The 15,023-nt window shown below is 46.6% G+C and overlaps 1 protein-coding gene across 2 annotated transcripts in view; it reads left to right on the top strand.

Annotated features, from left to right (window-relative positions):
* ENPP6 (ectonucleotide pyrophosphatase/phosphodiesterase 6) overlaps nucleotides 1-15,023 on the top strand; it is a 131,459-nt gene that overhangs the window by 14,460 nt on the left and 101,976 nt on the right. Inside the window, exon 1 of one of the 2 annotated variants that reach the window (XM_061404147.1) lies at nucleotides 11,792-11,936. The exons of the other annotated variant lie outside the window; for it this stretch is intronic. The gene's annotated coding sequence lies outside the window, so the exon portion shown is untranslated. Of the gene's footprint in view, nucleotides 1-11,791; nucleotides 11,937-15,023 lie in introns of those variants that run through there. 2 annotated transcript variants of the gene reach the window in all.

Here is a 15,023-nt window from a genome sequence, read left to right as displayed (position 1 = left end):
TTTGTGCCTTTTTTTTTTTTTTTTTAAAGCCGACAGTATCATAGCCCGCATGGCAAATGCTGACATTTACTCAACTACTGGGGTCCATGGAGAAGCTTCTCTAGGCTGGAAGTGACTGCCCAGCCCCGCCTGACCTTCTTCTGAAGCTGAGGGCGCCGTGACCATCCCCAGGAACCCACCGGCAGCCCCGTAATAAGCTGCGGTGCTCTCCCTGGCTGGAACCTAGCCCTGGTTATGGGCCTGAGTGTGGACTGAAAGCAAAACCTTAAAATGAGAATTATCACAGGTCACACTTCGAAAAAAGGAGATTATAATTTCTGTCATTTGGAACAAATGAGTTACCAGCCTTTCAAAAGTAGTAGTCAGATTCCACACTAGCATAGTCACAAAACTACTCACCCTATACTCAGATGGGCACAGAAAAGGTGCTTCTCTCTGGCTCGTCTGATATTCTTTAGGAGCCCACCCCTACAGGGCAGTAGGAAAAACCAACTACAGTCTGCTTAGAATGAATGAACTTACTCTGGTGAACTTAGTCTGTCTGCAATAATACAAACTGCATGGAATTCTCCAGGCAAGAATACTGGAGTGGGTGTGCTGTGCTGTGCTTAGTCACTCAGTCATGTCTGACTCTTTGCAACCCCATGGACTGTAGCTCGCCAGGCTTCTCTGTCCATGGGGATTCTCCAGGCAAGAATACTGGAGTGGGTAACCATTCCTTTCTCCAGGGGATCTTCCCAACCCAGGGACTGAAGCCAGGTCTCCCATTTCTCCTGCGTTGCAAGTGGATTCTTTACCATCTGAGCCACCAGGGAAGCCCATAAACTGTCCCAGTTTCAGAAAAATGTTCAGTGCCTTTAACAGAAATGCTCAGGCTCTCAGTTTCTACTATCTTCCCTGGTTCTTCAAGATGATTCCTGTGTCCTGGATGGAGTGACCATTATAACTCATCCTCCATATGGGACACTTTAAAAACACAGACACACACACTGGTACAACAAGCTGAACGTATAAAATAGCACAACACTTTCCACAGCACCACCCACTGCTCAGGGAACCACTGTTAGCAGCCTCTTTCCAAACATGCTCACTGCAGATGTGCAAACAGAAAGAAACCCGAGACTTGCAGGTGATACTTTTGTAATTAATAAATAGAATCACAATATGCCCCTTATCCTATATGATGTATAACCACACATGCCAGGCCAACTCGGGACATGTTTGAGATAGAAAAGAAGCATTAGAAGCATGTGTGCTCAGTTGGGTCCGTCTCGTTGCGACCCCATGGACTGTAGCCTGCCAGGCTCCTCTGTCCATGGGATTTCCCTAGCTAGAATACTGAAGTGGGTTGCCATTTGCTTCTCCAAGGGGTCTTCCTGACCCAGGGATGGAAGCTGTGTCTCCTGCATCTCCTGCATTGCAAGTGTATGCTTTACCACTGAGGAGTGCCATTAACAGGTATTCTGGGATGACAAGCATGAAGGGGTGAAGACATATCCCTGGTAATGGAGGAGATGCATGGCTCTTGTGACCTCATGGCAGAAAGACTGATTGCATCCATTTTGTGTCCTTTATTTACACACCAGTTTATGCAACAGAGTGAGTGGATGGGGCTCCCTCCTGCCCTGGTCCCTTTGGTGGGCTCCTAGCCTCATCTGGCCCTTTGGGGTGTTATGTTGCAGCCCACACTGGAGTCTGGAGACCTGGTCGTTTTCTCTGATCTTGATGTCTGGAACCCCCAAGGCTTTTCTGAAGTGACCTGAGATCTCTGTTGATGAGTGGAATCCTTAGCATGGCTGCATTCCCTTCTGGTGGCATGTAGGACAGTTGGGCTTCATCAAGCCACAGGCAGGCCCAGGGCATCCAGGGCCTTGGGTTCTTCTGTCACCCGCTTGCCATTACCTTGCACCATTTGGAAGTAGCGCTGAGCGGAAGGATGGTGTTCCGCAAGGACCTGGAGCTTCCCCTTCCTCTGCCCATGTTGCCGCTAAAATCTTGGCTATCTTTGCCCACACACCAAAGCTGAGTTGAAAAATATGGAGACAGAGTTTGGAGAAAATAGGAGGGTGGCTTTATTTTATTATTATTTTTTTTTTTGTAGGAGGGTGGCTTTAATCCTCAGCCGGTAGAGGGTAGAACGCAGTAGGCTCCTGCCTCAAACCTGTGCCCCACTTCCATGAGGAACTGGGGGGATTATACAGATGAGGGCTTGCAGTCAGGGGTAGGTGATGAGCAACAAAGTTGTAAGGATCTTGTATTCTTCCTCTTGCGTTGGTTGGCATAAGGTAGCCTGGTAGTTGGGGCCAATCTTGTATTCTTCCTCTTGCATTGGTTGGCATAAGATAGCCTGGTAGTTGGGGCCATTGTCTTTTGGGTATTGTACCCTGACCTTCTTTCTGTAAGGCAAAGACAGAAAAACTACAAGGAGTGGTCTGCAAAGAGGGTGCTATAAAGCACCAGATACAGAATGTAATTGGCATAGAGGTCAAGGATAGTACGGCTTCCCTGATGACTCAGTGGGTAAAGAACCTGTCTGCAATGGAGACACAGGTTTGATCCCTAGGTCAGGAAGATCCCCTGGAGGAAGAAAGGCAACCCGTTCCAGTATTCCTGCCTGGAAAACCCCATGGACAGAGGAGCCTGGTGGGCTATAGTCCACAGTCAAAAAGAGTCAGACTCGACTGGGAGAATGTAGCTCGTGGAGTTAGGGGCAGAAAAGCAAACTTAGTTACAGACAACGGGTCAGTTACGGTAAAAACTAGGAGTGATCAGGCCTGCTCATTGTTCTCTTTACCCTCTTTGTTCTCAGGAAAGAGAAGAAAAGCTCATTCCTCCTTTTTCCTTTTCACGGCAACACCCAGAGATATGGATTTCCAACCCTGAGGTTCCAGCTTCCCTTCAGTGATCTCGGCGTTTCTACAGCTCCCCTCTTCCTAAGAGCTGGTCCGGAGAGAAAAGGCAAACCAAAGCCCCAGAGCTTGTCCTCCTTTACCTCCTTCCCTTCCTCCTGCAACCCTTCAGTTCTGGAAAGGACAGGCACTGGGCTTCCAATGTCCTCCTTGTCACTGCATCCTTCTGCCCAAGGACTGATTACAGCGCAACCAGCTTAGCTGTCACAGAAGGATGGGGGTGGGTGCAGGTTCTCTATCTGTGTGGAAAACGATCTGGGTCATCTAATTCAGTTTTTGACCTACTAAAAATAATTAAGAAAAGCCTCTCTCTGCCAATAGAAATCCGTTTTCAAGCTGACTATGTTACTGCCAACACAAAGATGGTCAGTGTGGAGCAAAGCTGTCTTCTGAAGTAGACGTCTGCCTTTCTCCCCAGGCACTCAGCTCAGGCTGTCAAAGGGCATGAGCCTTGAGTAGTCACCGTGCAGCGCTGGTAGCACCAGGGGACACCCCGGCCTGACACACTCTTGGGCTGTTTTATGGGCGACTTACAGCCTCTGGGGTCAGGACCGGAAAGAAGGAAAGAAAAGTGAGAAAGGGGGCTCCCGCTGCCCACATCACTGCTGCTGTTGCAGCTCATCAAAACAAAAGCCTCAAACAGTTGCTGGAAAGTACCTTGAATGATCCCTTCATAGAAACAAGAGCTTCACAGTCAATTCTGGACACCTTGCAAACCTCCTCCACTAACTTTTCTGCTTGTCCTCCCTTTATCTTGCTTCTCCCCGCAGCTGAGTTTCAGATCCTATTTCTCTTGGATTTGACTCCTTCTTACAGTGTTTGTGAAAATCAAGTCCTGTTCACAGAGGCTCGGGAAAAGGCTCAGACTCAGTGTGGGGAGGGCCCAGTCAGCGCATGGAAGAAGCACAGGATTTGGGAGAAGGTAGACCCACATCTCAGGTCAATGGATGTCTGACCTACAAGCATTTACTTAATCTGAGACTCAGTTTCCCTATCTGTAAAATGGGGTTAATATTATCTACTTAATGGGCTGTTGTGGGAATTAAAATATGCTCCTGGGTGTGATATCATCTCTCTGTTGGAGAGACGTATTGCTTGGACAATCTCAGCCTTCCTCAAACCGTGCAGTTGCCTGCAGGTGTCACATCTAGGCTCTTTTGCTGATTTTTTTTCTTCCTGGCCACTTCCTGTAGAGTCTCAGAAATAGACTTTAAATTTATTCTTGGGAAGAATTGCTTTTACACCTAATTTCATGTGTAAGAGTTGATTAACACGTTTAAGTGCAAAGAGCTCAGGACCATGAGTTCAAAAGCCAGCCAAAAGCCCCAACCGATATTCTGACTTTGAGAAAAATCACCCAACTTTCTGGAGGTGGGTTTCCTTGTGGGCAAGTGGAGGCTTAGTACCAGGTGGTTGCTGAGGTTCCTTCATCTGTGACATGCTCCGATTTTGTCTAACGTTTAAGAATGCAGCTGGCTGGTGTTTTTACCTCCAGAATGTTCTCTGGCCAGCAGTTTGGTCACTGACTCCTCAGTCTTGCTCTTTACCAACTCAGATTCCTAGTCCCCAGCCCTCAGCTCCCAGGTCCCAGAGTCCCTTCCATAGGCTGTATACTCCAAGTTCCCTTTTCAGTTCAGGCTTGTAAGGGAGATTATACTAACAAGAGCCGGCAGATTCAGCTGAAAGAGGAGCCTTGTGGCTCCCCATTATTCTGAGGCTCTTCCTCTCGTTTTCTTTTGTATAGAAAACAGTGTTTCACATTTTTCCTGCTTGATGCTCCAATGACATTTGAAAGCTGTCCTAAACAGAGGCACCTTGGATCTTCCAAGACACCCATCCAAGACATTCTTTTAGGGCTTCCCTGGTGGCTCAGTGGTAAAGAATCTGCCTGCCAATGCAGGAGACATGGGTTCAATCCCTGGTCTGGGACGATCCCATGTGTCATGGAGCAACTAAGTCCATGCACCACAACTGTTAAGCCTGTGCTCTAGAGGCCGGGAGCCACACCTGCTGCAGCCTGTGAGCCCTAGAGCCCGTGCTCCAAAACGAGAGAAGCCGCCGCAATGAGAAGCCCGTACACCACAACGAGAGAAAAGCCTTCACTTGCCAAAATTAGAGAAAAGCCAGTGCAGCAAAGAAGATCCACCACAGCTAAAGATAAATGAATAAATAATTTTTATAAAATACATTATTTTAAACAGTAGCCAGATTCACAGTGCATTAAAGATTCATACTTTTTTGGGAACTTTTTATTTTTTATCGGGGTATCAGTTCAGTTCAGTTCAGTTGCTCCGTCGTGTCCGACCCTTTGCAACCCCATGGACTGCAGCACACCAGGCCTCCCTGTCCATCACCAACTCTCAGAGTTCACTCAAACTCATGTCCATTGAGTTGGTGATGCCATTCAACCATCTCATCCTCTGTCACCTCCTTCTCCTCCTGCCTTCAATCTTTCCCAGCATCAAGTCTTTTCAAATGAGTCAGCTCTTTGCATCAGGTGGCCAAAGTATTGGAGTTTCAGCTTCAGCATCAGTCCTTCCAATGAACACTCAGGACTGATCTCCTTTAGGATGGACTGGGTGGATCTCCTTTCTGTCCAAGGGACTCTGAAGGGTCTTCTCCAACACCAGAGTTCAAAACCATCAATTCTTCGGCACTCAGCTTTCTTTATAGTCCAACTCTCACATCCATACATGACTACAGGAAAAAACATAGCCTTGACTAGATTGACCTTTGTTGGCAAAGTAATGTCTCTGCTTTTTAATATGCTGTCTAGGTTGGCATAACTTTCCTTCCAAGGAGTAAGTATCTTTTAATTTCATGGCTGCAGTCACCATCTGCAGTGATTTTGGAGCTCAAAAAAATAAAGTCTGCCACTGTTTCCACTGTTTCCCCATCTATTTGACATGAAGTGATGAGACCAGATGCCATGATCTTAGTTGTTTGAATGTTGAGCTTTAAGCCAAAATTTTCACTCTCCTCTTTCACTTTCATCAAGAGGCTTTTTAGTTCTTCTTCACTTTCTGCCATAAGGGTGGTGTCATCTGCATATCTGATATTTCTCCCGGCCATCTTGATTTCAGCTTGTGCTTCAATCCAGTCCAGCATTTCTCATGATGTACTCTGCATATAAGTTAAATAAGCCAGGTGACAATATACAGCCTTGACATACTCCTTTTCCTATTTGGAACCAGTTTGTTGTTCCATGTCCAGTTCTAACTGTTGCTTCCTGACCTGCAAAGAGGTTTCTCAAGAGGCAGGTAAGGTGGTCTGGTATTCCCATCTCTTTCAGAATTTTCCACAGTTTATTGTGATCCACATAGTCAAAGGCTTTGGCATAGTCAATAAAGCAGAAATAGATGTTTTTCTGGAACTCTCTTGCTTTTTCCATGATTCAGCGGATGTTGGCAATTTGATCTCTGGTTCCTCTGCCTTTTCTAAAACCAGCTTGAACATCTGGAAGTTCACAGTTCATGTATTGCTGAAGCCTGGCTTGGAGAATTTTAAGCATTACTTTACTAGCGTGTGAGATGAGTGCAATTGTGTGGTAGTTTGAGCATTCTTTGGCATTGCCTTTCTTTGGTATTGGAATGAAAACTAACCTTTTCCAGTCCTGTGGCCACTGCTGAGTTTTCCAAATTTGCTGGCATATTGAGTGTAGCACTTTCACAGCATCATCTTTCAGGATTTGAAATAGCTCCACTGGAATTCCATCACCTCCACTAGCTTTGTTCGTAGTGATGCTTCCTAAGGCCCATTTGACTTCACATTCCAGGATGTCTGGCCTAGGTGAGTGATCACACCATCATGATTATCTGGGTCATAGTCAATAATGGGGTATAGTCGAATAAAAATGTTGTGATAGTTTCAGGTCAACAGCAAAGAGACTCAGCCATACATATAGATGAATCTATTCTCCCCCCAAATCCCCTCCCATCCAGGCTGCCACATAACACGGAGTGGAGTTCCATATGCTATGCAAAATGGTAATGATAATAAATGCTGGATCCAAAATCAGGAAAAAATAAAAAGATTCATATAGTGATGTCCCAACTAGTGTCTCTTTGTCAACATGTCTCTGTCTTAGAAAAGCCTCCACATGGCACTGTCTCCAACAGACTACTGAATGGCTTGAGAGCTCCAGCTCTGGCTTCAAAGCTAAGATGGATGAGAACCTACTATGTGGTACTAAGAACACCACTCAGTGCTCTGTGGTGACCTAAATGGGAAGGAAATCCAAAAAAGAGGGGGTGTATTTAAACAGCTGACTCACTTTGCTGCATAGTAGAATGAACACACCATTGTAAAGCAATTAAAAAAACAACACCACCACAAACTAAGAGAAGATGAAGTCACAGGCCAGCCAAGCTTCTTCAGGTTGCCTGCTTGTAAAATGACAAATGCAGCCATGAGAATGACTGTTATAACTCCAGTATTTCCAGTCATTATAGAACAAAATGAGGTAATCTAAGCCATGCTATTCAAAGTGAGGTCTAAGGTGCAGCAGCATCGCCAGCCATCATCCGGGAGGTTATTGGAAATGCAGAATCCCAGGCCCCACCCCAGAAAAATTGAATTCAAGTCTGCATTTTAAGAGGATCTACAGATTTCCAAAGCATGTAAGTGTTTGAAAAGCCCTGATGTAAACTACCTTGAGGGCTTCCCAGGTGGCTCAGTGATAAAGAATCCACCTGCCAATGCAAGAGATGAGGGTTCAATCCCTGGGTCAGGAAGATCCCCTGGAGGAGGAAATGATATTCTAGTATTCTTGCCTGGAGAATCCCATGGACAGAGGAGCCTAATGGGCTACAGTCCATGGGGTCTCAAAAGAGTCCAATACAACTGAGCAACTTGAGCACATGCAAACTACTCTGAGGGACTTCCCTGGTGGTACACTGGTCAAGAATCCACGTTCCAATGCAGAGGATGCAGGTTCAATCCCTCATCAGGGAACTAAGATCTTACATGCCACAGGGCAACTAAGCCAGAACACCGAAATGAAGATCCTGTGTGCCACAACTAAGACCCAATGTAGCCAAAAATAAATGAATAAACAACTTTTAAAAATATAAATAAACTGCCTTGAAAAATTAGAGGAACTCTGTGTTGAAAGATCGAGGATTCACATTGCTAGCTCTTCAAGTAAACAATATCTTCTTCTAGGAAGATATTGTTACTTGTGCTTTAGACTCTAACATGACAGAGACAAATATAGGAAGACCTTCCTCTCTTTCTCCTTCCTTTCAGTGGTAACATGTAAAGCTGCAAAAAACTGAAAAACTTAGTGCAGGCAAGGAGAGAAACAGGAGGTTCCCTTGGGTGGAAGAAAGAGCTCACAGACTTGGGAAGGGATAAGGGAGAGAGAAAGATAAAAACTTCTGGCTGAGAAGTTTCTGAGATTAGTGACATTTAATGAAATTTTGCCAAGTGGTTGATGACTTTGCTCTCACTGCTTTTGGAGTTAGATTTACAGTTCTTTTGGATGTAGTACAGCAGGAAGATGGGTCGTAAAGTGATAGAAAGAGTCCCAGAATTTTCCAGGATTCACATGTAATCTCTCCATAATTCTACTTCTTAGGCCACCAGTTTGCAAGGAATAGTGCTGGGAAAATATAAAAATGCGACGTTCAAATATTTTTAATGTTCACAGATACATTGGATGTCATTAATCCAATGATCTCACATTACAGATGAACATCCTTTTGTCCAGGGACTTCAAGGTCATGCTCAAAACACAAAGAAGAGACAGGCTCAGATGCTGGGCCATACCCTTGACAGTCATCACAAATAAAGTAACACTGCCACAACGAAACCTGAGGTCTCAGTTCTTCTGAAAACTTGAAAGCATAGATATATCTGGTCTTGTGCACAGCTTGGGTGGAAACACGAAGCTATCTGAAAATTACCAACTCCCATGAAACTCCCAGTTGACACCCCATCTTTGCAGATAGGCGAAATGGTTGTGAAGGGCAGGCGGCTAAGAGTGAAGTGAAGATGCCAGTGAAGTGAAGATTCCTACCCCGCAAGGGGGCTGAGTGCCCAGGAGCTCTTCCATCTCCACCAGAATCATCTTTCTCAGTGCTGGGCTCTGAGCCCTGCAGGGACTTCTCCAGCAGCACCGAGGGCGTGGTGGCCAGTGCTCCCAGCAACACCTCCTTTCTCTGCAGCGCTCCGTTCCTGGGCTCCCAGAAGCAAGCTACGTCCTTCCACTCTCCTTAGTGACTGTTCTGGAAGGTTTGAAAGGGTCGTACTCAGATGCGCTGCTTCAGTGATCAGAGAACATCCATCTGGCCCAAACATTTCTCTGCTTCATGCCAGAGCCCAACTCAGGCGAAACCTACTTTTCCTCCCAGAAACGGGAAGTGGAAACCCTGGAGGAGTTGAAGGAGAGGCTGGAGGCTGGGGGAAGTGGAGGCCAGGGAGAGTGGTTGCCAGGACTAGTGTTGGGGTGAGGGCCGATGGGGCACTGGCCAGGGTCGGGGAAGGGGCAGTGGGGTCTTCAGAGTGACAGTCACTGAGGGGTAGCCCTGCCTGAGGTCAGAGACTGAAGTGGTAAGGACGGATTTTATTTATTTATTCTTTTGATGGATTGAGGGCAGGAGGAGAAGGGGACGACAGAGGATAAGATGGTTGGATGGCATCACAGACTCGATGGAGATGAGTTTGGGTAAACTCCGGGAGTTGGTGATGGACAGGGAGGCCTGGCGTGCTGTGGTTCATGGGGTTGCAAAGAGTCGGACACGACTGAGTGACTGAACTAAACTGAACTTTTGATGGCCATAGTGTATGGTATATTTCCAGACAGGGCTTCAGATCAGATCAGATCAGTTGCTCAGTCGTGTCCGACTCTTTGCGACCTCATGAATCGCAGCACGCCAGGCCTCCCTGTCCATCACCAACTCCCGGAGTTCACCCAGACTCACATCCATTGAGTTGGTGATGCCATCCAGCCATCTCATCCTCTGGCGTCCCCTTCTCCTCTTGCCCCCAATCCCTCCCAGCATCAGAGTCTTTTCCAATGAGTCAACTCTTCGCATGAGGTGGCCAAAGTACTGGAGTTTCAGCTTTAGCATCATTCCTTCCAAAGAAATCCCAGGACTGATCTCCTTCAGAATGGACTGGTTGGATCTCCTTGCAGTCCAAGGGACTCTCAAGAGTCTTCTCCAACACCACAGTTCAAAAGCATCAATTCTTTGGCGCTTAGCCTTCTTCACAGTCCAACTCTCACATCCATACATGACCACAGGAAAAACCATAGCCTTGACTAGACGAACCTTTGTTGGCAAAGTAACGTCTCTGCTTTTCAGTATGCTATCTAGGTTGGTCATAACTTTCCTTCCAAGAAGTAAGCGTCTTTTAATTTCATGGCTGCAGTCACCATCTGTAGTGATTTTGGAGCCCAGAAAAATAAAGTCTGACACTGTTTCCACTGTTTCCCCATCTATTTCCCATGAAGTGGTGGGACTGGATGCCATGATCTTCGTTTTCTGATTGTTGAGCTTTAAGCCAACTTTTTCACTCTCCACTTTCACTTTCATCAAGAGGCTTTTAAGTTCCTCTTCACTTTCTGCCATAAGGGTGGTGTCATCTGCATATCTGCGGTTATTGATATTTCTCCCGGCAATCTTCATTCCAGCTTGTGTTTCTTCCAGTCCAGTGTTTCTCACGATGTACTCTGCATATAAGTTAAATAAGCAGGGTGATAATACACAGCCTTGACGTACTCCTTTTCCTATTTGGAACCAGTCTGTTGTTCCATGTCCAGTTCTAACTGTTGCTTCCTGACCTGCATACAAATTTCTCAAGAGGCAGGTCAGGTGGTCTGGTACTCCCATCTCTTTCAGAATTTTCCACAGTTTATTGTGATCCACATAGTCAAAGGCTTTGGCATAGTCAATAAAGCAGAAATAGATGCTTTTCTGGAACTCTCTTGCTTTTTCCATGATCCAGTGGATGTTGGCAATTTGATCTCTGGTTCCTCTGCCTTTTCTAAAACCAGCTTGAACATCTGGAAGTTCACGGTTCACATATTGCTGAAGCCTGGCTTGGAGAATTTTAAGCATTACTTTACTACCGTGTGAGATGAGTGCAATTGTGCGATAGTTTGAGCATTCTTTGGCATTGCCTTTCTTTGGGATTGGAATGAAAACTGACCTTTTCCAGTCCTGTGGCCACTGCTGAGTTTTCCAAATTTGCTGGCATATTGAGTGTAGCACTTTCACAGCATCATCTTTCAGGATTTGGAATAGCTCGACTGGAATTCTATCACCTCCACTAGCTTTGTTCATAGTGATGCTTTCTAAGGCCCACTTGACTTCACATTCCAGGATGTCTGGCTCTAGGTCAGTGATCACACCATCGTGATTATCTGGGTCATAAAGATCTTTTTTGTACAGTTCTGTGTATTCTTGCCATCTCTCTTAGTATCTTCTGCTTCTGTTAGGTCCATACCATTTCTGTCCTTTATCGAGCCCATCTTTGCATGAAATGTTCCTTTGGTATCTCTGATTTTCTTGAAGAGATCCCTAGTCTTTACCATTCTGTTGTTTTCCTCTATTTCTTTGCATTGATCGCTGCGACGGGCGCGCTAAAGCGCAGGCGGCTGCGACGGGCGCGCTAAAGCGCAGGCGGCTGCGACGGGCGCGCTAAAGCGCAGGCGGCTGCGACGGGCGCGCTAAAGCGCAGGCGGCTGCGACGGGCGCGCTAAAGCGCAGGCGGCTGCGACGGGCGCGCTAAAGCGCAGGCGGCTGCGACGGGCGCGCTAAAGCGCAGGCGGCTGCGACGGGCGCGCTAAAGCGCAGGCGGCTGCGACGGGCGCGCTAAAGCGCAGGCGGCTGCGACGGGCGCGCTAAAGCGCAGGCGGCTGCGACGGGCGCGCTAAAGCGCAGGCGAGAGGAGCTACCCCACGTCCGAGGTCAGGGGAAGAAGCCAGGAGGACCCCGTGCCCGAAGGGCGGCGGCCAAGAGGAGTTACCCCACGTCCGAGGTCAGGGGCAGCAGCCGAGAGTGCCAGACTGCGACGGCGCAGGTACGGCTGAGAGGAGCTACCCCACGTCCGAGGTCGGGGGGGCGGCCAAGAGGAGATATCCAGCGTCTGAGGTCAGGGGCAGGGAGGAGAGGAGTTACCCTGCGTCCGAGGTCAGGGGCGGCGGCCAGGAGGAGATACCCCATGCCCTTAAGCCCGGGGCCAGGGGCAGCGGGCGGGAGGAGCTACCCCATCCCCCTAAGCCTGAGGCCAGGGGCGGCGGCTGGGAGGAGCAACCCCACGCTGTGGTTGCATGGGCACAGGAGGGCCTAGAGGAGCTATCCCACGTTGAAGGTCAGGAAGAGCGGGGGTGAGGAGCTACCGCTCTTCCAAGGTAAGGAGCATTGACTGCGCTTTGCTGGAGCAGCCGTGAAGAGATACCCCACGCCCAAAGTAAGAGAAACCCAAGTAAGACGGTAGGTGTTGCAAGAGGGCATCAGAGGGCAGACACACTGAAACCATACTCACAGAAAACTAGTCAGTCTAATCACACTAGGACCACAGCCTTGTCTAACTCAGTGAAACTAAGCCATGCCCGTGGGGCCACCCAAGACGGGTGGGTCATGGTGGAGAGGGCTGACAGAATGTGGTCCACTGGAGAAGGGAATGGCAAACCACTTCAGTATTCTTGCCTTGAGAACCCCATGAACAGTATGAAAAGACAGGGCTTATCAAGGAGGAAAAGAAAATGGGCTCCCTGGAGTGACACTCCATGGAGAAGTCTTTCTCTCTCTCTCTTTTTTTTTCTTTCTTATTTTTTAAATTATGAAAGTATGATAACACATTTACAGAAGACTTGGAAAATATAGAACAAAGTTACATCTTCTTCCACTGCATATTGCGATTATTTTTTAAGTAGATAAATATAATTTTTAGTTGGTGTTTCAAATATCAAACTCTCAAAAATTAATAGAATGAATATACAGAAGAGTAGAAAGATATAGTAGACCTGAAAAACACCATGAACCAAATCAAAATAATCAAGATTTATATAATTTTCACACAACAGTAGGATACAGAATCTATTCAACCTCCCATAGTATAAAGCAGGAGACAGTGGAACAGATCATGGACATACAACAAGGTGCAAAATTTTTATGGTCTGATGGTATTGAAATCATATAGAGTGTGTTCTCTTATCACTGTGGAATTATGTTAGAAATCAGTATAAAAAGATACTGAAAGGAACCCATATATTTTCCAGTTCAATGTAACATTTCCCAAGAGAGATCTTTGACTTTTAGCCATTCAAAGCCTCAATGAAGTTAGAAGACCGAAAAAACACAGAAGTTGATTGCAGCGAAGAAAGCACTTAAATGAGAAATTAATATCAAAAATACTTTAAAAATGAGGTGGTAAAGATGGATTTTAATTGGTAGCCTGCCTCTGTCGTAGGGAAAAGAGACCAGTATGAACTGATCTCAACTTTGATTTTATAGAAGTAACTTGAGTGTTTTCAAGGAGAATGAAGGACTATGCAGGGCAGTGGACAGGGCTCAGTAGAGTCAGAGAAGTGAAAAATCACAACAGATGAGAAGATGGGATTTGCCCCATACGATACTAAGAAATGGAATATTTCCTGTCACATCAGTACACAAGGACATCACAGTCATCAGTGATGGCAGCCCTCCAATGTGAGCCCATGAACCCTGAGGACACTCAGGAAGGAAAGGAATGCCTGCCATTTAGCAGCCATCAGTCTGCAGCCACTCCCTATCGTGAGCCCTGAGCAAAGGCAGGAAGTGAAAACACAGGATACCGGCCCAAGGTAGCTGAGGTGCATATCATAAGAATGATGTCAGTGAGCCCAGACTCTTGCATCATCCCATACAGAGAAAAGCATTAAATTCCTTAAGATATCTGGTTTTCTTTAATTAATAAAATCTTTTGATGTTCAGACTGCCTGCCCTTTGTTTCAAAACTTCTATGAAACCTGGCTCCCCAACTCGCCTCCTCCGAGCAGTTCCCTCAGGGTCATTTGAGATGCTCTCTCCCAGGCTTGGAGTCCTAAAAATTTCTGCGGAATAAACAGAACTCTCAACTTCCAGGCTGCGTGTTTTTTTTTTTTTTTTTCAGTTAACAAAACTCATCTGGGTTTGTCAACTGGCATTTACTGAGGTTAGCGTCCCGCATCCTGCAGAGGCGAGGAGCCAGGGACCCCATCTTGGCTGGAACGGCCAATCCTTTTGCTAGCCTTGAGTTTTCTCAAGTTGGCATTTTAAGGGCTGGAGGGCTTAGGGTCACCTAGGGATGCAGCCCTGAGCTGTGAGAAACTAGGTTAGTATTTTGTTCAAGTCTTTATAAGACCAAGTCAAGGCTTCACTGAGAGGAGGGTTCAGAGGAGCCTGGCTGGAGTTTGGACCAGGAGTGACTTTTATGTTAATTTAACTTTGATTGGACTATAGTTACTTTACAATGTTGTGTTAAGGGAGACACTCTTCATCACTGGCCTGAGGGGGTCCCCGTCACATTGACAATCTTCAACAGGGGCTTTTCAAGCTGCAATTCCCTCTGATTCTGAGAGCAGCCCCGCTGAGCACAGATAGCTGATATTCAGGGTTGCTCTGTGCTAGGCACCCTGACCACGTGACTCCTCCTCCCTGGGGGAGCGTCTGGGAGAGCCGTGGCTGCTTTCCAGCCCACCCCAGATGCTCAGCACAGGGAGATGCCAGCCAACTCAGAGGAGCCATGGAAACAGACTGGCTTTGGCACTGGAAGCTGATCTGGATTTCGATTCTGCCACTCGTGTGCCTAAGCTTCCATGTCCTTACCTATAAACAAGGGAAGAGCCTGTCTCATTGGGCTACTGGACTACGTGGACTCATTCTGTAAAGTGTGTAACATACAATGAGCATTCAATAAATGCTCATTCCTTTCCTCCTCTTACAGAAGTTCAGAAAGTGCCTCATTTAATAAACAGGCTAAAGACCAACATTCCCCTGTGAGTTAATTGTTTGTAACTTAGAAACAAAATACATTATATTTAGGTTCCTGGGACACAAACATTCATCAATGCTAAATATAGATGGTTTGCTGCATGCTTACAACAAAATGTGCAGAAGCAAAAACACTTTTTTTTTGCTAGCCAGT

Source organism: Bos javanicus, chromosome 27, assembly GCF_032452875.1.
Source record: "Bos javanicus breed banteng chromosome 27, ARS-OSU_banteng_1.0, whole genome shotgun sequence".
NCBI lineage: Eukaryota > Metazoa > Chordata > Mammalia > Artiodactyla > Bovidae > Bos > Bos javanicus.
This window is presented reverse-complemented; position numbering and strand designations above follow the sequence as displayed.